The following is a 25,634-nucleotide window of genomic DNA, read 5'->3' as shown; positions in this document are numbered from 1 at the left end:
GTTCGCATGATGATGCAATAGCATCACGTGGGATACCTGCTTGTGCCTACGCTTTCTGAATTGGTTTTTTTTTTTTATCTTTAGTAAGGTTAGGGTTAAAGTAAACATATAGGAGGAAAATTAAGATGTTATTAACCCTTACGCCCTAGCTGCTTTTTGGCGAGGGGGAAGGAAAGAAGGAGGAAAAAAAGAAAGAAGAAGAGAAAACTTCTTTTCTCGGGTGCGGTTTCAAACCCCTGACCCTTCGGGTGCCACGCCCGTGCACTGGCCTACCTTGCCACGGGGGAGTAGCTTGCCCGGCCAAGCTTTCCGTCCCCATATGATTGTTCGCATGATGACGCAATAGCCAGGGTTCGAATTCGCCTGTATCACATAGCAGTTTGCTACTTATTTTGAAGCAACTGCTACCCAATTTTACATTTGTATAGCACTTTTATAGTGCTTTAGTATATGGAAGTATCCTGATTATGACGAATTAGCCAAAAACTGCTACGCAAATTTTTTTAACGAATTCGAACCCTGGCAATAGCATCATGTGGGATACCTGCTTATGCCTACGCTTTTAGTAAGGTTAGGGTTAAGAACTTGTAGTAATGTGGTCCAAACTTTGTTTCATCTCGAGTTTATTTGGTAGTGACATAGGCAAGTATTTCACTAGTTCAGAATTGCCCCCTCTAACCTAATTCCACAAAGCGTATATAATACGTACAAGGGCGGTTAATGTCGGCACGATTGCGATGTAACCGCATAAAAGTACTAATGTCAATGCCCATTTACCACACTCTAGATGAAATGTAGTGTATGTATAATTAATCATTTAATTAACCCCATGAGAACTACCTGCTGATTGACCAAAACAAAGTTTTCATTATCAATTGGACCAATCAGCAACAATGTTAGAATAATTTCACCACACAAAATGGGGTGAATTATTTACAAAGTTCCAGTCTGATTGGTGATTAAAGTGAAGATATCATGTAATTGACCAATCAGAGGCAATGTTAAATCAGCAGGTAGTGCTCAGGGGTTAATCATGTTAATGGCTGCATTCATAAGTTGGTAATAACTTGTAAAATATGTCCTTCTTGTCTTTGCAAAGTTAATTGCGTTACAGGAACTCAATTTTGGTACTCATCTCTGCCCTGGTTGATGTTCCTAAACGTGCATATAAATTCCAGCTTCAACCTTGAATGTTAACTTCACCCCTTTTCAAAGGAACTAATTTGGTATACTTAATTAATTTGTGAAGCTACCTGAGCCCCATTTGATACTATTTTTGAATTCCCGTTAATTTGCTGACATCCAAATCACCTGGCAAAGGCCTACATTTATGCCAGAGTTGCCAAGACGTAAATCAGACATTGCTTCATTTCTTCTTATTGAAGAGAACAGATTTCCTGGGGTGTATTGGTCACTTTCCTGTAAAATTAACCGCATGGACACTACTGCCTTCTTACGGAACCCCTGATTGGTTTATTACACTTTATAATCATTTCAGTAACCAATCAAAACAGCTTTTAGATCTCTCAACAATTTTTATCCCCTTCAGCCCTACTGACTATTCTTACCATGTCTCTGATTGGTTCAATACATGATATAGCCCTCTTTATAACCAATCAAAATAGTTTTTAGTAGTCCCCATGGGGTTAAAAAATATAGTCGGTGCAAGTGTGCTTGCCACACCGATTTCATGCAGAAAGACACATGAACGCCAATCTGTAGTCAACGCCCAAGATGCCACCACCAATTACAAATGGGAAGCCTTTTATAAACATTTTATATCCTACAAAATCCTGCCTTCAAATTTGACCATTTTTATGAACCTTTAAATTTACTTTTACTCAGTACAGCGTATTTATTCTCACATTACAAAACATTGGAATGGTGACTTGTTGCAATTGAGGGAAACGCCCACACATTTAATTAGCTCTGACTATGAGTTTGAGTATGGCCCTAATTCAAGTGCCAATATCAAATATGCTCATTTCTCTAATGCTGGGCTAGCTAGCTACAGAGTGGAAGAAATGAAATCCAATAAATAATAATGACAGATATCTGTACGTCAGCGAATGATATCATCAATGGTATCATCATCAGCATTGGAAGATGATATGGGTAACGCCAAACGTAGTCACAATTAGCCTTATGACCCAAACAGATGATATGACTCGGAAAGCCTACACATGGTGTAAAAAGCCTACAACAATACACAACTGTATGTAATACAGAAAAAAGCTATGATTTCTGCTCAAGTAGGCCTATGAGGGGAAAACTGTATAGTTGTAATGACAGAAACCAAAATTATCATATTCAAAATCAGAAAAATTAGAGAATCATTTGGGCACATATTTTTCCAGTAAGCATTCAATTCAATGCATGAAAATCGTTATGATTTCTGATTTGTATCTTTCTGTATTTCAATGGCTCTTTCAGTCTCTAATGAAAATGTATGAGTAGGTAATACTAGTATATCATTACCCATTCAAGGGTAGTACGTACTACAAGTACTGATTAAATAGCACACAAGCAAATGGCAAAAAATTACCGATTTGCAAAACAACAAATTTCTTAAAATGTCTACAACGAAAAACATATGAAACTACTCCCGATTCCAGAAAAAAACAACAGCAATTAATGTTGTTGATTTTAACACATTATTCCATTTTACAAAATAAAACAACTATCGTAATCCTTTTATAAGTTGGATATAACTACCTGGCAATAAAAACGAAAAATCAAATTTTGATATTTGGCAACTTTTCAGGGAAAAGGAGCAAAAACCTGCAATTCGTTTTTATCAGAGTTACACAACTCGAAAGATTTAGCACAAATCTTTTAAGATATTAATAGTAATCTTAGTATTTAATGTTAATTTTTAATAATTGGTAATAAAAATAGAATGAGTGCATAGACTGATATTAAACTTTGTACATGTCGTAGGCTTAATTGTCATACTGATGATAGCATACAAAAAAAAGTGTTTAGCACTTATTTCCAAAACAAATTGGCCAAATATTAAAATTGCCAAGTAGGTCCTACCTCTATCAGTAAGGATTGAGCTCTTGTTTTATTCAGCAAAAAATGATCTTATATTAAAAATTTTAAAGTATTTTTCTGAAATTGGGAATATATTTCAGCGCTGAAGAAAATCAAGAACAAACAGGGCGGCCCAAGGCTGTGACCTACATGTACTTAATGTAGACCTAAGATGTACCGATTTATTTGAAGTATTATGATGATGTAATCATACACCAGCAGTCAAGCAAACTCCTATCTGCTTCATGTCGTTTCCCACCAAAGCAAAATCAGTCGGAACTCAGAAATATTGATTTTGAAATATAGCCAAATAAAGGAAATATTTCCTTTTGTTTCCTGTTGTTTTGGAAACTGTTTAATTGCTCATATCTTTGGAGCTGGTTGTTCAATTTCAATTTGGTTTTCTGCATAATCCAGATTTGCAAATGCTTTTTACTATCCTATAAGAAACTGAAAATTTAATATTTCCGAATTCCAACTGATTTTGCTTGATCACATCACATATATAGGGGGTGCCTTTGAATAAAAATAATTACACCCATCAACAAATAATACCTGGACCTACCATGTACTAACTGAAGACTCTCAGGATCACACATACACAATTTTTTTTGTTAATTTTGCGAAAAAAAGTTATAGAAAGATTTAAGAATGAGTTTTTATGACAAAACAAAACAAAAATTTGAAACATAAATCAAAAGGTGAAATGAGATGATAATGTGTGGGCTGATGGGCTGATGTTTTGTGTTTGTTGAGCTGAATTGGGTTGGTGAAAAATTGAGGTAAAAAGTGAGTTTCCATCCGGACAACTTCCTTACCACAGTTTCTTTCATCCTCTCCCTTTGGGAACCAAGGAATAGGATGATTACAATCCTCCCGCAAGTCGCATTTTGTACCATTTGTGCATCCTTGCAGCATGCCGCAAAATACTTCGTATGCCTCGCAATCCGATCTTCCTGTGATTTTTCAAAGAGGACTGTCAAATTGGAAATTTTCGCACAATTAATTTTTCATGCTTTTGAAAGCGCGAAAATAAATGTAGTGCAAACATTTCCACTCTTACAGTAATGTACCAATGTCGAAAGCCTTAATGCTCTGTGTGCTAGCCATAGGCATCAACATTTAAAAACTCCCAAGTTTTGAGATATTTTCTCAAAACATTAAGAGCTATCTCAAGAACCACTGAACCAATACTAGGCTTGTTTGTACTCATTTTAATGCATTTTTTATGCTGATACCAAATATGGCCACGAAAACTTACTTTTCTGAAATATTTGAATTTTTAAAACAAAATTTGAAACTTGCGTGGAGAGAGTTAAAGTATAAAGCCTGGTGGATAGTCACAGCGTTTTTCTCGCAGCGGCAAATCGCCGCGATTTTTTTCCCGCCGACGAACAGCGACTTTGTCGCACTTGTTCAGCGGAAAACGCTAGCGAGTCCATTTTTTGCCGCCGACGGAGTTGCGATAGAAAAATTTCCAGTTGAAATTTTTCTACTGAAAACGATTTTAGCTGGCGATTTTCTGTCCCAAGTAAGCATGAAGAAATCACAGACATCATGGCGAACTTGACCGACGAACAATATCCTCATACGTCGGGGTGATTATCGTGATGTCCAAAAGAAAATGAATTCCTGGCAATCCATTGCTACTCGTTATTAAATATCGAAGGTGTGGATGCAAGGAAGAGATAGATCTTTTCAGCACAATTTAATAGTCAGTATGTGCATCAGTATGTGCGGTGATCTAGGCTACTTTCATGATCCTCAGTGGTAGACGAATCCAACGAGCCAAATCATGGACAGGATTTGGTCGGCCATTACTGGGTACCCGCAGTACCAAACTGGTGTTGTGATTTCCCAATTGGGTGGATTAAAGCCGCTTAAAATTCGATGTTAGATTCTTTTGTGTTGTAAACTGCCATCATTCTTTTGTCTAACACGGGTGATAGAATGCAGTTTAAAATACCCTCCAAGGCCGCATCATTTCACATTTTAGGTGAGATGGGGCCGACTGGGACCCAGCTATGGCTGCCATTGAGGTGTAGGAATGCGTGAAATTGGATTCGTCTATAGGGCCTACCATTTACTGTATAATTATTATTATTATTTTACTACAGGCCTATAGAGGTTATCCACTTTACTCATGCGTGACTTCTAACAAAAGGCGCTGATTCCCATAGTATTCCTCATTCAAACCAATTCAATGCACGACCTCGGAGTTACCTGCATGACTTTGGCGGGCTATTTTGAAGCAGTCATGGTTACACATGCAGGTACTTGTTTTGAAAGTCCTAAACAATGTATAGCAGTCGCTGATAGGATATGCAACTTATAGAACATGGATAACCTCTATTAGGTTTTTTAGCCTGACCGTTTGACTCCGCCGGAGTATTGGCCAATGTGCAAGACTGTTATTTTCCTACATGTGATCTATTTCGCGGCAAATATTCAAAACACAAGAGACTGGAGAGAGAGAAAGAAAATCTTAAATTGTCCTTCAAAAATCACTGGTATCCTATTATACTTCATACGAAAATGACACTGTTATTAAATGCATAAAAATGGAGAAGACGCTATTATTTAGGCAACATATGTCACCATAATAGACTGGCAACGGCAGCCTATAATTTTTTTCTCGCAATTGAAAGCGTGATAAGTCGCACACTTTCGCCGAAAAGTCGCACACGTTGGCGAGAAATCGCGGCGATTTGCCGCTGCGAGAAAAACGCTGTGACTATCCACCAGGCTTAAGGCACTGAGTCCTACAGAAAAGAAAAGGCTTTCAAAAATGTGAACTTGATATTGCCGAAGGCATTGAAGTGTGATAAAATTGGAAAGTTTGTCCAACTTTTTGATCTCTTCCTGATCTTCCTGTCTAGGAGGATGAAACCATTTTGTTCAAGGGGTGAGGACCTATTACACTGATGCATCGTCAGTGTCTGGCCTGCTCAATGTTGATCTACATGTACCCCTCACTTAATACTTTACCCCTCACTTTAAAATGTAACCTTTGTCTTGAGCTGATTAGCACAGTGTAATACGAGACCTCTGTGGTGGTAATGAAAATGATAGTGATAAAGAACAGTATTGTGAAAACCTGGCCGTATATATGCATAATGAATGTTACATGACGCCATGGCATGAACGTTTCCAAAAAGATGAAACTTTTTTTATGATGTACATCACAAACATTTTCTACTCTTTGATTTAATGTGAATTGAGAGCAGAAAAATACATGTATACAGAAATTTGGTTCTTTTGGAAACCATTTAGGACAAACAAACATTTTTTACAGACAAACAAAAACAAACAAGGACAAAATTGTGTTTAAACTTATAACTTAGAATGAGACTAGAACTATATGTTTATGCGACATTAATTAAAGGCATATACAATTTCCCAGCTAAAGAGCTCTTGACATTAATGAACACTAAACTACAGCTTTTCACATGTAAAGTTTCACTGGCTCAATTCAAAGAAAAAGGTTGGGGACAATATTCAATAGAATTGCTCATGTATGATGGGAGCCTACATTGTACCCAGCAAACACAAAAACATTTAACAGAAAATGTTTAAATTTTACATTTTAATACCATTCAAAAACATTTTTGAAAACTTGATGCAAAAGATAATGTTTTTTAAGTGTTCACAAAATATTTTGCGAAAGTGTTTTTTCATATAAATTGTTTTGAAAACTTGTTCATGACCTTTAAATAACCCGAGTCCCGACATTTAAATGTTTAAACCAAAACACCTAATAACCTGTTAATAACATTTTAAAAACATTTTTTGTTTACTAAATGCATGATGCACACATGCCATTTATTCTAGGGCACACTATTTTACTTTTAATTGGAATCGAATTCAGCAGCTGAGTCACATTTTTTTAAAATCACAATTAATATATATTCTATCAACATATCGTTATGTTAGCCTTAATTTATTGGTGTCAAAATTATGACCGTACATTCCTTTAACCATTTAATTACACAGCATTAATTTAAGTGACTTAAATGTCATTACTTTTAATTTGATATAAAAATACAATTATCAATGTGTTAAGAATTACATATGGTACAGATAGGAGTTCCAATAACTTTGTAAACATGGATGCGCAACATCTGCATTTTAAAAATAAATTCTCATGCTACAAGTGTACATGTATAACATTTTATTCCCGTAAAATGTAAATAGGTGGAACAAAGGCTGATCTGGCAGTATAGTTTTTCATTTGACATTGATTTCTTGGTGGTAATTTGTTCTGGAAACCACTTTCTGTATTTCTTTGGATGCAGAAAACAATGGAATATCGCACTCAGATTGCCCAAGGAAAAACCAATTCGCGTTGAACTTGGATTATTATTTTTATATCCTTTCAGGGGTCAACTGAGTCAATCATGTCACGCACCGTGTTTCTTTGCTACCATTGTTCAATTATATGTACTACCATACATGTATACATTCTTTCTGAAACTCTATTGAACTTCAATTCAATTGATCGAGAGATAGGGTTCATGATGTGGTAGGCCTTTTTTTGTTGTAAGTACAGATTTGCTTTAAATTCATAGCACTAGTAGTCTAGTTAACATGGCTGATTAAAGGTGAATGCATACAGTAAATGAAGTTGTCATTGGCAGTTGCTATGAATGCAATTCTATTCTAACATTAACCAAGCAATTTGTGGTAGTAATTAAATACCACTAATGACCTTTTCCCCTTCTTCCCATCATGCACTATTCCAGGAGGGTATGATGTAGTCCCTCAACCTCATAGATTGTGTTTGCAATTATTTTGTCTTAATATGGTCATTACGATTCCATATGTGGATTATCATAAAGGTCATCGATGTTGCAGTTACAGAGCGATGTAGAACATCTGTGTAAGAGATTATTGTTTACATTTTTTTTCATCAAAAATATCACTGCGTGTCCCGTAATTAGGTTTCATCATTAGGTCTATAAAACATATAAAAAGTTATGTTTCAATAACAGAAAACTTTTTCCCGATGACCCCATGTCGATCCTGCATACAAATGTTGTTTTTTTGCCCCCAAAAGGTAATAGTCATTGTGCGCCATTATTTGCGATTCCTTTTTTCAGATGTAAGGCACCAGCCGATATGTACGCATTCCATAATGTAATGAACAGAAATCTGTACACCCCTGGTGTACACCCCCCGTTGAGATGATGTGTTATGCAACACTCAAAAGTCTGAATGCGGCGGAAGTACCCCCCATGGAATAGTGCATGATGGGAAGTAGGGAAAAGATCTATACCAAAACCATGTTATGTAACAACTTCCTGATTGTTAAATACTTAATAACCGCTTTATCTATGTACTGACATCGATCTAATAGAATGAATTATATTGGTCATTGTGTACATGCTGCAGTATTATTGTTTTAGATTATAAATTAAATGAACACTGTTCATTTTACAAGGCAATCAATGGACAGCACAAAATCAATACAGGGCAAGTAATTCCATGTGACAAATCACATTGCAATTTTCTTTTGAGTGAAAATTGTGATTTTGGGATAACTGTAGTGGAACAAACCAACATTTTGATCACATCCTATCATTGGGGCCGGGGCAGGGGTCATTGAGTACTTTAAAAAATCTAGTTAAAATATCAGTCAAAGTTGATATTTCGGGTTGGAATTTTCAACATTTCACACAGTTTACGTTTCAAGGAGGGAAGGAAGGAGGAGGGAGAGAGTCAGCCTCCTAAAACAAGCACTTTCATTTGTAGGATGATGATAACCGTTTAGTTTGTTCCCTAAATAGTACTATGATTTTTTTACTAAATTCAAATTAATTTCTATGAAAACACATTTTGGAGTTAATACAAATTATCAAAATATTTAATATTAAATACTAGCTTCATCAAGAAATAAATGTGTATTTTGTATTCATACATTACACTTCTTGTTCTTTTGAAATTATAAATCTTTTTTGTTTTCAAGTTTTACAGATATGTATAAATTTTCCCACCGGGAGGTGGTCTATGCTTTTTTTTTGTCACTCACAGTCACATTCACCTGCATGTGAACAATGTGATAGTAATCATACATGTATGATATTGTACCTCGCAGCAGACGATGGTGGACTACATTATTCACTGTGGCAACAGCCAATATCGTAAACAAAACAGACAATATGACGGCAACACTGCCTGGACATTGGACGCCCGTGCTGAGTTGTGTTTTTAGCTCTATTAGCATCGTTACAAAAAAAAAATGCACAAAATATATTTCTCAGTGAATGTATAAATTTTCACATAAAAATAAATATTTTTTGGATTCAAAATAAATGTGAAGAAAAAAAAATTATAGCCAGGAGTGAGCGGGACTCGATCTCGGGACCCTATGCACCGCAGGCGAGACCCATTACCATTAGACCACGCGAACCGTGATACACAATGGGGGAAATTTTAGGTATATATCATAAACATACCGCATGTTATTCATACAAAACATTCAAAAACAGTATTTACAATGAGGTTCACTGGCGAACCTCAACGGATTTAGACTGATAAAATAGTGCTTAATAACATACGTACAGTTTTGGAATAATTTGAGACATTTTTGTGTTTACGTGTAAAACCAATGACAACGTCAAAATTCAGCCAATCTTGGCCGGCCCCCCCTGCCTCGCAGAACATTATATCATGTCTTATCCCATTTCATGGGAATCAAAACTGACATCAATGATGTATTTTTCTAACATTTAATGAAATTCTTTGCAACAATTGATTTGCTGCTTTTTGACAGCTTTGAATTAAGATACAATGCTCGGAAGATATTTACTTTAAGGGGGTACTACACCCCTGCCCAATTTTGTGCCTGTTTTTGCATTTTTCTCAAAAATTATAGCGCATTGGTGACAAATAAGATATGTATATTATAGGGGCAAGGACTACAACTTACAACTACAACAAGTTACAGTCAAAAATGAGGGAAAACCAAGTTTTGATCAATAAATCAATAACTACTTGCCTTGGGTCGCTGAATTTTCAGTGGAGTAGTTGTAGTCCTTGCCCCTATAATATACATATCTTACTTGTCACCAATGCGCTATAATTTTTGAGAAAAAAGCAAAAATAGGCACAAAATTTGCCAGGGGTGTAGTACCCCCTTAATTTCATATCAAGTGCTGTCATGTGAAGCTTTGATTAAACGTAGTCGTACAGCATTAATTTGCGACATGTTATTAAAAATTGATCAGGCTGTATAAAGATGAACGTTTCAACTGATGATTTGTCAGTGGTTTTAGGAACTCAGCAATTTGTAAACCCATCGATTACTAACCACTATATAGGATACATATCCTGCACCCACTCTATGTAACCACACATCAGTCTAGTCATCACAGGATAATAAATGATATAAGAATTTCTGTCGCAATTATTATTTTATTTGGCATCAATAGAAATAGCAAAAAAAATAGTGACATCAACTGGCGTAGGAATTTTTATTGCATTTAAATTTAAATTAATTCCCAGAATCTGGTAGCGAACTTTTTACATTTTTTATCAATAAATTTAATGAATATGTTTGGAGAAAAGTTAATTACTGGATAATAATTATGTCTTTACATTTATACAATTTATTACTTTAATATTGGTTGGAGTGGCTGTTTTTAGTTTTAGTTTGTTTCCGTATTTTGTTTTTGCTTGCTGTAATTATTTCTTTTGCGCTTTATTTTGTGTTCTAGCTTCTAGTATGCAAGTACATGTATTTTCAATCAATTAGTATTCATGAACATGAGCAAGATGTACTTTCCAGGACTTTCCTTGACTTTTCCATGACTTTTGACATTTTGAAGTTTTGTTCATGACCTTTCCAAGCCTGGAAATTGATTCACACAATTGTTACATGTGTGTTTACCAGCCTATTATGCCACCACAAGAATTTGAAGTTAGGATCAGGATTTCAGAATAGGATTTATGGTGGAAATTAGTTGATTTAGTGACGTTTTGACGTTGTCATCACATAGGGGTTTGTACGATTACAGCATGCTGACATATAGCCTACATGTGTTGTCTGTTACTTTGACAAGGGTTAAACAAGAATACTTTGGTTAAACAGACTTTTATGTTTTGTGCACTAGATATGAATTTCTTTGTTATTCATTCATTCGTTCATTCACTTTAGTTTAAAATTGCTATGTAACCATGGTAACAATTGACACATATTTGTCATAGAGATAGAGTGTTCATTTTCTGCTGTGGATCATGTTATAAATGTGGGAAATGTTTTGAATTTAGGCATATTTCCTTGCGAAGCAAATAATATGATTGGAACCCAACTTAATCTTGAAATTTTTGAAAAAATTTGGAGAAATCGTAAAAATCTTTTTTTTACCCAAAATATTTGAAATTAACTTTCAAATATTTATTTATTTCAACTTTCTTTATACAGGGTAGCTAGTACTACGGTACTACACTACTCAAAATCAAAATTGAACTATTGATCTAGGCCCAGGTCCATCTTTTGCTATTTTTCACAACAAAAGTTTTCATAGTACTTAACATTTTGTATATTCTTGCGGAAAAAATTTTGACCCAAATATTCAATTCCTGAGACATTGGTATCCTGTTTTAAAATATTCTGCACGATAAGCACCTGTTTAATGGTTTTATTTTAAGTTTCTTACATAATTACATGTTTAAGAAATACATTTAATTGGGTGGTAGACTTATAATCCAGTGAAAAAATACTGGGAAGTCAAATTAACTGGTTTAAACTGTGAAATTTGGTTTGGTTGTTTTAATAACATTTAAATGCCAGGTAAAAAGGTCATAAAAACATTTTTTTAAACATTCTACATGTATAAAAAATTATACATTTTTAAAATGTTGTCAATTTCTTAAGGTCAAACATTTTTGGCCAAACTTTTTGCAAATATTTCGTCAACACTGTAATAAAAATATTTTAGATATTTTGCACCAAGTTTTCAAAATATAATGTAGACAAATTTAAGACTTATTCATACAAGCAACTTAGGGTAATTTCAACTTACGTTTTTGAATGTTATTAAAAACTTTTGTTTTACATTTTTCTGTATACATGTACAACGTTTATTGTATTTGCTAGGTTCAAACAGAATCTGTGGTTCAAGCAAGTTTGCACTTAAATGTAGGCCTATATGATAAATTGCAGATTCACACACAATATCACAGTACTATAGGCCTACATACATGTACAAATTCTGCACATTTTTCTGTTGCTGTAGGCCCTATATGAGGGCACATTTGGAATGTATATATGCCTCTAATTCACACACATTTTCTGCTACTTACTTAAGTTTACGCATATGATTTAAGGGACCTTTCAAAATTGTGAAAGTAAGTTGCCATGAAAAAATGAACTCGGCATTAGAGTTATGGCCTCATTGCAAACATCTGGAAGATATATATTCAACATGACTGTACTTTCTTTCATATCACCAGATCACCCAGATGCATGTACAAACCTTTTCAAATACTGTTCTGTACCAAGATCATGTTTAAAAAATTTCTGCTGTTTAAAAAATTGGCTGAAGATCAAACTCAAGGTAAATTGGCATTGTTTCAGAGTACAGTCAACCCCCATGTATCACCTTTATGACACAGGAATCTGGACTAGCTTAAAGTTGTAATAAGTTTGTTCACATCATAGATGTTCACATAGGCCCTACATGTAGTTTAAGGTGCTATATGAGGTTATTTCTGGAAATCAGGAATGCTCTGATCATTTTTTTTTTTAAAATAGATAATTGAGCAGGGCAAAGTACACTGATCAACATGCCTCTTGTTTCAAGCAAATCTGACATACGGTTTTCATTATGTATCAATTTATACTTTCTTTGTATCTCATTGTTTTTTATCAACAAACAATGTAGTTGATAAAAACAATAAGATACAAAGCAAATATCAATTGATATATTTTGAAAACCACACAAGTCCGATTTGCTTCAAACAAAAGGCATATTGTAAAGTGTGCTTTGCTATGCTCAATTAATCTGTTTTAAACATGCAGAGAGCATTTCCAAAACGCCTCAAATACCACCTTGTCCTCAGAGGGTCTTAGGCTACATGCACAGAGAGAAAAATAACTCATCACACAGCCAATTTATGATACCACCCAATTAACATTTATTTTTTGCGGAATTAGCTGAAACGGTCAGAGCACCACACTGATGCACGAACAAGTAGGACTATCTACAGAGATTACCCATTGATAGGGAACAAAAAGGTGGGGAAGATTCTGGACATATTATTTGATGATTTTGATGGTGGATCCCACTTGGGGCAACACACCTCCAAATATTTTCCGGACACGACCATTGAAACTACCAAAAAGACACGGTCCAGACCCTGATCCCCCTGAAAAACATGCCATACCCGGCTGAGCACACGGCTGCAAGATATCTTGCCAGCCCACCCCCACATCCGGAACGGGGACTGCGCACAGACCTGGCCAGCTATCCCCAGACACCACAGGTCTGGGGCACGACCCACCAAACCCTCCCCCAGCTACAAAACTGGGTGGGTTGGGCGGGATTTTCAAACGAACCTGACCGCTCCAGCTGAAAAAGTGAATGAGATGGAAAGGGAAAAAACCGCGAAGTACCAGACGCTCACTAACAAGAGATCTGATTGGACCGAGCCTGGCAAGGTCGTAAGGCAGCCAATCAAGAAGGGGAATAGCCCCGCCGCAGTTACTACCTCACAAGGGTGACGTTACTGATATGGCTTGAGCTGGGGCAATTAATACAACCTGCCTTACTCCCCCCGAACATCGAGAAAAAACCCAGCCAAAACAAAACCAACAGGGAGACCCCATGGTGACAAAAACGCTTTTGAATAGACAAGCTATTAAAAACCGCACTTAAAGTCGATATGTATTTGCCAATACATTGCATGCTATGTTTAAAGGGGAAGAACCTTGCCTCTGATTCTTAGAATGACGCTAGCTCTGTCATCTCCCACATTCAATATCAATCTACATGTAGGTTGTTTTCTGTGTGGTGCACTTTGTATGACATAATGGCATTTAAATGACCGAGTTGAAGAAAAGGTCTTGTTTGCTTGCTAGTAATGCTGTTTGAGTAGATAATATGCCTAATTGGTTACTAGGGTATACATAAAAGGCTTGAAATAAGCAGGCGTGGGGAGCAAATTTGCCCTCGTAAAGCCACAAATTGCTCCTGGAGCAATTTTCTAAAACAAATTGCTCCTGGTTCCATTTTTGCACTAATGCAGTAGTGCTGGTTGGTACACTGTATATTGTGTTTAATATGCAGAAAAGAAAGGATTTACATTTTTGTAATATTGTTGCTCCTGTTTCTTCAGAAATTGCTCCTGGTTCTTGTAAAATCCCAGTGAACCAGGCGCAATGTTCAAAAACAAATTGCTCCTGGTTCCAGTCCGCTTATTTCAAGGCTTGAGTACACATGGTGTATTCATTGCTCTCTAATTACAGATCTTTTACACTAGTTGATGAGTACTATGATCATGAAAGAGCCAGGGGATCGCACAAAACTTGCAACGTTATCGCAGTTTGTTATAAATCCCTTTTACTTATGATGCTATCAATCGTAAATCTCCGGAGAGAAATTGAATATCTTTAATTTACACGATGCGTAAATTGAGGAATACGACATGTCATCAATTTTGTTAGTGCAATCTTTACACTCGAGCAATTCACCTCTGGCCACCAGGTTTATAAACTTGGCTTGAGCAACGATTGAGATGGACATATATCATGACCGATTCATTCAACAAATCAGCACGGTACATTTGTTCGCTAAATCAACAGTGTAAAAGAATTGTAACAGGGATGTTATATTAGTTAGAAGTTAACTTATTTATTTTAAAAGGAGTATGAAGTATCAAAAATCAGGAAACCAAAAGCAAAATTTTTTTTTAAATACGAAGAGGAAATAAAAAAAAAAATTATGGAAAAGTTACAGAAACAATACTTTGGGGAATACCGTCCACGGCATGTTGTGAAGGGTAATAAAGGGCATTCATAAAATATTCACGGTGATGTGTAGGGAATTCCTGGGAAGACTTAATTTGTATTCATCACTACCACCACGACTGTAAATGTGTGAGGGAAATGTGAAGATATGCTTAAATATGTATGCAACTTGGCGCGTATATAATGTGTTAATTTCCGCACCAACTCACACGTTTTGTTGCTTCAAAGGTTGTTCAAACAAATAACTTTTGGTCTCAAAAGTGTAACATGTTGAGTAGAAAGCTTAGTTTTACAGAAAGTATTTTGTTAAACAAAGAACATGAAAAGAAGAACTCTATGTTAGATAAGATATTGAAGATATAAAAAAACAAAGTTAAGCTTAACTAAACTCCTTCAATACAAGATTCTAGTTTCTCTAAAAGAATTTACTTCTTTTTTTAGTAAATTATAATGCTTTGTTAAAGGATAACTTCAGAACCCCAATTGTACCTGTATCAGCAGTTTCACAAAGTATGATTTACGGAGAACAGATGTATACTGTCGTACCTAATTACTTCATCAGAAACTAATGATGTAAAGAATTCCCAATTTAGTTTCTTTGAAGCAGGAAGGCACATGAGAAGTGGCAATGGTATTCAAAGACACACACGCAATGTTCTTGCACTATGTCGATTATGCCATAGGTTCGTATCTATAGAGTCAATAGCTAGTACAGAATAGGACCACTGACTGTAAGAAACTTGCAAGATATTTTGGTACAAAAAGACAATCTGGCAGGTGGTTGCATGCTGGTACATTCATGTATGCTGGTTGACATATTCACCCCTTGTGTACATGTACGTCATTACATTTTGTACTAACATGTAACAGCACCAACTTAAGCCCGAGCAATTTGGGATTCTGAAATTGCCTTTACTTAAAACATATAACAACATAATAATATTAAAACATGCCCATTCTTACATTTTACAATTACATGCAGCAAGAGTCAGTTGATATTGCATAAAATTTATGGTCTAAATTTTATGACCAACATGATCATGAAAATGCCACATGACACAACTTACATGAATCTCATGATGCAAAAATAGGCCATGAAGTTTTTGTAGTACAATTATTGTATATTGCTCATGCATTGTGTTAATATTTTTATAAAATATTATTTTAGTGATTATTATTTTTCTAGAAGTAATAGAAAATTTCTCAATTATTACAGAGATTTGAAACAGGTAGTTGATTTGAGTTAATAGTTACATAATCTTATGATCTTAAATGGGAAGCCCTGCCAGAGCAGTTCTTCTGGGTGAACCAAACCTGCCCGATTATCAAATTAATCAGTGACAATTTTATCTCTGAATTTGACAGGTGCTAATTGACATTTTATGTTTAATGCGCACAAATTTCGAGATAACCTTGTCACTGATTAATTTGATAACCAGGCAGGTTTAGTTCACACCAGAAGAACTGCTCTGGCAGGGATTCCTCTTTAACTTTTCAATTTGGAAACCCATCAGGTTCATGTTGGTTGAATTAGCCTAGCTCCATCATAGGATTTATTGCACATTTTAATTTGACTACAGAACATGGTAGGCATACTTTATTACACAGACCTCACAAGCCATGATACTTGTGCGTGCAATATCGCTGGCACCCTTCATGACATTCGGAGTATAATGTGAATTTGATTAATTTACAGCCAACTTAATGCTGTGCTCATCCATCTGATTATTGCATTGATTATTAGTTTGCCTGGCATCCATCCACTCCAGTCCTCATCTTAGATACGAGATGATTACTTATTGGATTAGAAAAGATGCACAACATTCATACCATCCATCCATAGAGGGGTTGAATTTCACTGAACAAATTTAGTCAGCCGGTTTTACTAACGATTTAGATTCCTTTCCGACTGAAATGCATACAAAACCAGTTATATTTGATACTTGAAGTATGAGTCCTTTCACGGTTTCTAGAGGCCAAAGTGGTACAAATTGAACATGGGCAATGCCATGATCTATTATCAATCCGCTATCCTATACACATCAGTGGCGTGCGCAAAAGGGGGGGGTCGGGTACATGCTCTCCATTTTTATCCGTCACTTGAGGGAAATGCACCCAATTGGGGGAAAATTGGGATATTAGCTACTAGTACTACAGTGGATTGAGACCCTGGACCCATCCCCCCACCCCACCTTTGAAAACTTGCGGATGCCACTGACACACATACTTCTGAATTTGAATTTTTAGGGAGCCTTGACACAAATCTTAAATTTTACCAACTGAGCCTTGTTTTAATGAAATATTTTTGCCAATACAATTCCTAATTGAAGAGTCATTTTGACATGGATCAAGTCTCAATACAGTATGTAATTAAGTTAAAACCTGACAGACTCCAATTGCAATACTATTATCTACTCCTAATATACAAGAGGAACATACACAAAAAACAATGCAAGTCTTTGTAAAGTTCACATAACATTCTGTATGTGGTAACTAGTCAACCACTAAACCAATTTTGTTCACAAAACCCATGCATATTGTTCAAAGAAAGATAAAAAATAGTGCAATACTTACGATATCGTGAAAAACCATGTGATGGTAAAACGATAATTATGCAAATAAACGCGATTGGGAGAAAGTAACTCCTATGTGTATCGAGGGACCAGCGAGCATCTTGGTTTCCGAAAGCCATGGTGGCAAATCAAAGGTTCTGTGAAAACAAAAAGAGATTGCCTTTCTTAATTAGTAATAATTCTTTCAAATGATCACAAAGACAGTTTGTCATCAAGTAATTAACATGATGCTCGTATTCCATACGTATAATCCATAGGGTCTATGTTTCCATACTGCGCATTGATGTAAAGTATAACACCATTACAGTGGTTACACCACCACATACATGTAAACATCCTCCCTCCTCCACTGTAAATCTCTACTTTCACTAGAATTTTAATTTTTCATTACAGTACTTGGTAGACCCACACATTCACTTCAATTTATTTTGACCTATTCTCACAAGGTGAAACTGAAATTCACTAGTATCCATATGCTTCTACTATCCATATATGATTCTTAAGTTTTACAACTTTGAGTAACAAATGATTGTCAATTATGTAATGCTGTTCCTCTGAAAACATTAAAAATTTAATTCCTGGTTAATTTTGCTTTTAACAGGAAACTTGTCGTTTTTAAAGCAAATAACATTGCAACAGATTATGCAGGTTATTATGTAATTATAAATGATGTTGTTCTTATTTTAAGTATGACACACAGTGGTGACGCTAGGATGATCTTTTTTTTGGGGGGGCGGGCAAAGTGAATCTCTGGAGGGCAAAATGGCAGTAAATTTTCATACTTTCAGGCTTTTACCCGCCTGCGGGTAACTGGGGGGGGAGTTCTGACGGATTTGGGGGGAGGGGAATGTGCCACTAATGACACAAAATCATGCAATGTTGCATACTACATAGACCCTGTTCACATTAGAAAATGTCTTCTTTCGATGAACCTCGAACGAAGAATAAAAATGTTTTTTTCCTAATGTGTACGCACTTTTCTTCCTTCGACGTTCAACTAAGCTAAAAAGGTTGTTTCGACGAAGGAATACTTCGTTTGACGAAGCTAATTTTGTAATGTGTACGCTCGGTTCGTTCAACGAAGGAAAGTGATCATGTGACAAGTGACCTTTGCCGGCTTTAATAATAGCTGGGCGTTAATAGCTTCGTTCGAGCTTCAACAATTTTCATGAAATGTGTACAGTGCAATGTCTTCGTTCGGTCTTCGTTCAGCGTAATGTGTACGCATGCTTAATTAGTCAATCAAGATTAAGTTATCTTCGTCGAATGAAGAAATTTTCTAATGTGAACAGGGTCTTAGTTAAGGCCATTGGACTAGGAGAGTCCATACTCTGCCATGTTTGTTTTGTGTGTTGCTTGAAGTTTACATAGAACAATACCACCACATTATTTGAACATGTATGTATGTCCTTGTCGATGCCATGGCAACTTCAGATATTAAGTGCCTGCTTGTTTGCGATATGTGTGATATTCGTTTTGGTGAAACGTGCGCTTAGCACTACAATCACAAACCTTTTCAATGCTCATATGCTTTAATATCAGATTCTGAATAGCCACATACATGTACATCTATTTTTTAGCCTCCATGTGTGGCAATCCAATGGAAGACTTCCATAGCATTATGCACAGGGCTACATAAAGTCTACTCTACAATACATGGGACTTCTTTGGTATTTTGAATATTACTCATTTCTAAAATTAAATCTGTTGTACTCAAACTATCAAAAACAAAATCTGAAATCAAACAAACATTGTACACTCTGTGCTCTTTTCATTGAAAACATATTGTTTGCTATGATAATATTTTTCCGGAAAATCCATTCTCAGTTTTCCATGAGTGTATAAATGAGTCTTATACTCTTATGACATATGCGCAAAAAATAATTTTCCACAACTACAATGTAGCCACAAATTACAATCAAAAAAAAAAAAAGTTTGCACACTTTGACAATGAAACTCTTCATTGCCACTCTGCTTGTTCTGTGAGATTTTATATACCGTATTTCGTCAAATAAGCTCCCCCGGGGGCGTTACATTTTCCCAAGGGGGGGGGGCATTTATTCAAGGTCAATTTTAGAACGATAAAAAGCGCTAAAATGATGAAATATGAACTAGAAACACTGACTTCTGGTTCACTTCCGGGTTTCCAATCCAGATTTTCGCCAATTATTGACGCTATTATCGACCATGTGGGGAACTTGGTAAGCTTACTACACAAGATAGCATGGAAATATCGGCATTTTTGAAAAATCTTGGTTGAAAAAAAAAAAGTGGTGGGGGGCATTTATTTGAGGGGGGCGACTATTTGACGAAATACGGTATTATCACATGTGTCTGATGAAAAGTACAAGTTTCCTTTCCCTTCTCTCCCCCCATTCTCCCTCAACCAACATTGGGGAGACTGGGAGCCTTAAATGTCAAAAGTGCTTTCATCAGCGGGAGAGGGGTGGCGATTTACATTAGTATGCCAGAGTGTGCCAACGTTATTTTCCTTCATTGCAGCTAACGGTCCATGAAAATATAAAAGCAAAAACCTTCACATTTCAGAAATGGTTCATCAATACAATGGATATGATAATACCTCCAACATTTTATGATAATAACTAGTGTGAGTCATTATTATTATCACGGAACAAAGTTCAATGACCTTAACAGTAGAAATATTCCCTCCACATTAATTTTCACATTGCCTCTCAAGTACATTGTTGTACATTACACGAGAGGGCAAAATATATCAGTCTACATGTGAGAATGTTTAAAATCTAAAAAATGGTAGAAAATTAAAATGTTAAAAAAATACAAACATTTATATTCAAATCTTTTACAAATTGAAAACTCAAAACAGTAAATAAATGTTTATTTTCTTATCATCACTGTTTATGGGTGCAGACAAGCAAAGGTCAATAAAACCAGCTATTTTAAGATACAGCCCAGATTTACTGGAATTAGGACTTTTTTTGTGGAATAGGTATTATCATTATTAGCACTGATGGTACTTGAAAAGGCCACTTCAATGATGAATAGACTGAAGAGGATATCACTTGATGATCAGCTAAATACTGATCAACATCAGTATTCAAATCTGATAGTTTATTTGGTTTAAATCCGGATGGTATTGGCAGAAGTATAGGTATAAAACATGGTAAATACACGTCTACAGACTTTTTTTTTCTTTTTTTAGTTTTTTCAATATTTTTTTTTTTTGTTTATTTTATAGTGCTTTTTAATTTAGATTAATGATGAAATTAGGCTTAGTATTTTGCATTCAATTCAATGATTACAATACAACTTTCAAGTTTCAACCTTGCTTGCTTGAAATTTGATTTTTCATTTTTTTTTAAACATTTCATTTTTTGTTTAATTGTAATAACAAGAACGCCCCAAATTTTTTTTTAGATCTATACGTATACATGTGACATACATCACAAAATTAAGGCAAAAATGTGAAATTTTTAGCTTTGAAAATAAAAATATGTATATCAAAATCTAAGCTTTTTCGGACATCTGGGTCAGTCTATTAAAATGCTAGTATAATGCCACAAGTGAAGAGCTGTGGACAGTGCACTAATGTATAAAGAGGATATATCGTTAAATACATGATATAATTGAGTTTTCTAATGGTTCAAGGAATCCAATGGCAGGCCACGACACACTGCAGATGCATGAGATCATGTTACTTACTGGGCGAAATCCGCAAAGTCTTCAATATTTACTTTATAAATTGCATTCAAAGAAATGCAATTTAACTTCTGAGAGATCAATATCTCATTTACACTAAACAAAAGTTGTACAATCAAATTCTACAGAGTTTCATCTATTAGTAAACAGTAACCGACAATTTATCTAGGTCTCATCAGACCTTTACCCATGAATTCCAAAACGAGTGTACATACATAGATCTACACACCACTTTAAAAAATAAAATATGTCACTGCAAATTGGCCGGTCAGCGTAAGCCCTCATGGCTTGGTATCCCTAGTGCCAAAAACGCACCTCGTAAAAAATGACTGCATCTAACGTCCGGGCAGTGTTGCCGTTTGTTTTGCTTACGATACATTGTTTTGGCTGTTGCCGCGTTGAACAAGGAATGTCCTTTACCCCCCTGCAATATTGTTAAATTTCTTGACCATTCCAATTTTTTTCATCCATCTGATTATGCTGTTAAGATTTTTAAACATTTTTCGAATTCAAAGTCAACTTTTGCAGTAGACTTTTGCAGTGTGAACGAACACGTAATTAGAAGTCGACTTCACAATGATAATTTGAAGCATGAGCAAGTGATGGAAAAAAAGTTGAATTCACATTTGTTTTAAAGTCGCCTACCGTGTAAACACCCCGTCAAGAAATGCTAATCTGAATTTGATGTTGCAATTGAAGTCGACTTCTCTCTGTGTAAACGGGGTCTAACATATCAATGATATTTATGAAGATATAACCGACATGACCGAGTTACAGTTACTGGAACTAATTAAGGTCACCGGATAACCTCTGGGTTTAATAATTACATGTGAGTGTAATCATAGGCCGATGGTCTCAATGGTCTGTGGTGTAATATCATCTTATGCCTGGTCAAGCACCCTCACAGACCCGAACGTAGAGAGGGTGCTTGGAATATCCACCATCTTAAAATTATTTACAACAGATGGCTGGCATCCCAGCCCATCAATTTAAGCTCTATGAGAAGCCTATATTAGTTGCAAAATGAGAACACAGAGTGGCTTATTCTCAATCTCGCATTATACCAGAGGTTAAAATAAAATGATCTCTAAGTAATTATCAAAAGATCATCTTGAAACGTGCCGGTGAAACAATTTGTTTACAAGTAACAATCCTTGTTCCGACACAGATTCTATTCATTCTGCACATCACATGGTCACTGGGGTTGGACGATCGATTGAGTAATATATTGAGTAAATATTTTCCAACCACGTTGCAAAATGATCGGAAATAAATACACCATCAAGCAGGGTTTTCTTTAAGCATTTTGCTGAAGGGGTATTTTTATAATATTATTTTTGAAGACATTTTTAACAATGTGTGTGTTTTTGGAGCAGTGGTGGATCTAGAGCAGTCAAAAGGGCAGAAAATGTAAAAAATGCTCTAAGAAGTAAAACAAACTTGTGCAAAATGAAGACCTAATTGCAGCGATTGGTAGACCATTTTGGCACTATTAATGTGTAAAATTTTAGTTCAAAAAGTTTGAAAAAGCCAAAAATGTGTGAAATGACGGTCTATGAAGCCTTTCGTTTGCAAGTTTTCCCCATTCTTGTAGGCCTATAAACTGTGTTCAACATAGAGCCTAAATTGGCAAATGTCGATAGCAGAAGCGAAAATGGGCACTTGTTTATTCACTACGCATTGGGGTGTCTGAGGGGGTGCTCCCCTGAGAGGGAAAATATTTCAAAATTAAAGTCCAATTGAAGCCATTTGGTGCATCATTTAATTTAATTTAATTTCAAACTGACACTATATAGACTCCCAATCACTAAAACATGCATGGATCGATGCTGACAAAATGTGATGGACCCTGCATATCGGGAGTAGGTCCTAAATGTCAAAAGCCGAGAATAAATGCACAATATCGGGTGTTTCTCTATTCAAATCATGCAATATTTGAACGCGTACGTTTTCAAGATTTTGTACGCGTTGGACTTTGGATTTGAAGGGGTCCGCAAAGTACCTGAACGCGTAAATACGCGTGTTTTGTGCGTTAAAGAAAACCCTGCCATCAAGGCGACTCGATTGGTAAGCATCATTGAAACTAGCAATTTAGTATTTCTTCTTTTATTTCTTGGATAAAATTGTAGTTCACAGTTTTGATTAGTTTGATGAGAGTGGATTTAAAAACCAGTCCACTAGTAAACATTGTACGTAATAAACATTTCACATTTCCGCCGGAGGATAATGTGAATCCATTAAGATGTGGCGATCAATTTCACAATTTAAATCTTTCTTTCGTTTCTTGCTATAAACATTTAAATAGTACAGGGAACCCATACCGTAGAAGCTCTGCACAACGGTATGGGACAAAGTATATACAAAAAGCTAGTGCAACGCAATTGCAAGATTTCAATTAGAATTTGTACTAAAAAATACAAGGCTCCTGTAGCATAGTTGCATGTTTGTCATAATAATAATTACACAGCTTCTTGTACTTCTTGCCTACACGAGTCCTATGCTTGAAATTGTAAATAAAAATTCATTAATTAGCACATGATCCAAGTCGGTGAGATGGCACTTCAGTGCAAACTTAGATAGGGCATCACCAATAACGAAAATGTCATACCGATAAATGATGTGTCTGTTTGCCCGTTTTAAAGAAAGCATCACTAGCTAAAGACAGGATATCAGTCACTTGGGCAAATAAACATTGGATTTCATTTCTTGTTTATTGTTCACTGTATGGAAAGCCTTGTGATGTTGTCTGTTGTATCTTGTATAAAATTGGTAGTACGGTATTTATTATGCATTATTTATCATCTAACAAGCAATTTCTGCATTATCATTACAATATAGCGATCACTGAATATATAAATTTTATCATTCCATTGATCGAATTCCATGACTCCCATGTCATGACCCCTATCATTCATGCTATACATAAATTTAATTATTTCCATTTATAACCAACCCTCAAGGCTCAAACATTTATCACACACACACAGTTTATTTAATCTATAATATTTACTAATACTAAACATTCTCAATGCAATTCCATTGACATTGTAAACACAAAATGGCTGCCAGCATGACTAATACTGGCAGTAATCTTTCCTCATTACATTAGTCCTTCCTTGAACTTCAATACATACATATACATAACATAGTGTATGGTGGTCTCACTCAATGTAGGCCCTATTGTAATTTGTGTCATGATGGTGAGGATGACATTCAGTCACATTGCCTGCGGATCAGGAAATAGATTTGTCAAGATCTAAACCCAGATCTACCACTAACAACGTAAATTACGCAAGATTGGACCCTATTGTAAATATTCGAAAAACAAGCGAGTGTTTACTTTCACGTGTATTACAATGGAATCTAGTATAGAGCATTGACTTACCATTGATTTGAACGACACCACACCAGCTCACTGGGAACAAGGCATTGACTGAGTCATTCACTGGTAACTGAAGTTCGGCCGTCCTATCCTTACAAACGGAATGGGTTTTCTACGCATAAAGCTTCAAGTGCCACTTTGTAGATCCACCTTCTATATTCACATTATACATTGATGAATAGTAGATAGTATAACAGAAATTTCTACAGCGTTTTACATAGTTCTAACGAGTTATTTTGCGACTTTGTTTGCCCCACTGTATTGCCTTTGATGTGAAGTCCGATGCTGTGTTATGCGACACATAGACTTTATCGCAGTCTTTATTTGTGTTGTTTGTACCAGGGGGCGCAGGAGAGCGGCGCAGTGCCGAAACTCTGCTCATTGCGAAAATGGCACGGCATAAAACTTTCATACAAAATGAACTAAAAATCATCATAATTTATTAATGTACTTGAGCGTTTTAGCCAGTGAAACACTATAGCGGAAAACATTGGAAAAACAGAGAAATGAAAGAATAGGCATGATTCAAAGTAAGAGCAGTTTGCCCTACACAAAGCAGCACTTGGTGCAGAAACATCAAAAGTGAAAGAATGATTTTAATTGCCTCAAAATCATAAAAAAGACCCGGAAAAAAGGACCGTTGGTCAACAAAACGATATTAAGCTATGATACCATGATGTCTTCATCAAATTTATCTTGATCAGTTTCAACAAAATACTAATTTGCTGACATGGTGTCACTGTCACACTGTTTTGGATTCAGCTTTCTGTTTTAAGCGGCCCGAAACGCGAAACGGTCATTCCCGGTCCATGGAATCCCTTCTTTTTATGGGAATGCTCCCGGGAATGCTGTGACATTCGCGTTTTGGCTGAGGTATCCAACCATATCAAATTTACAAAAAATAATTTTGCAGTTGATTGAAGATCCTACCAGAAAGTAGTACCTAAAGCATCAAACTATAAGTATTTGTCCTTAGAGATGTCCGCGCAACCGCGGC

The 25,634-nt window shown here is 35.8% G+C and overlaps 1 protein-coding gene across 1 annotated transcript in view; it reads right to left on the bottom strand.

The window, feature by feature from the left end:
* LOC140152337 (uncharacterized) overlaps positions 1-25,092 on the bottom strand; it is an 85,303-nt gene extending 60,211 nt beyond the window's left edge. The window contains 3 exon segments of the mRNA XM_072174641.1: positions 3,855-3,992; positions 17,579-17,714; positions 24,641-25,092. The gene's annotated coding sequence lies outside the window, so the exon portion shown is untranslated.
* Positions 25,093-25,634: the final 542 nt, after the last annotated feature.

This window comes from Amphiura filiformis, chromosome 5 (genome assembly GCF_039555335.1).
Source record: "Amphiura filiformis chromosome 5, Afil_fr2py, whole genome shotgun sequence".
In the NCBI taxonomy this organism is placed as follows: domain Eukaryota; kingdom Metazoa; phylum Echinodermata; class Ophiuroidea; order Amphilepidida; family Amphiuridae; genus Amphiura; species Amphiura filiformis.
The sequence above is the reverse complement of the archived record's forward strand: the minus strand, read 5'-3'. Positions and strand labels throughout refer to the sequence as shown.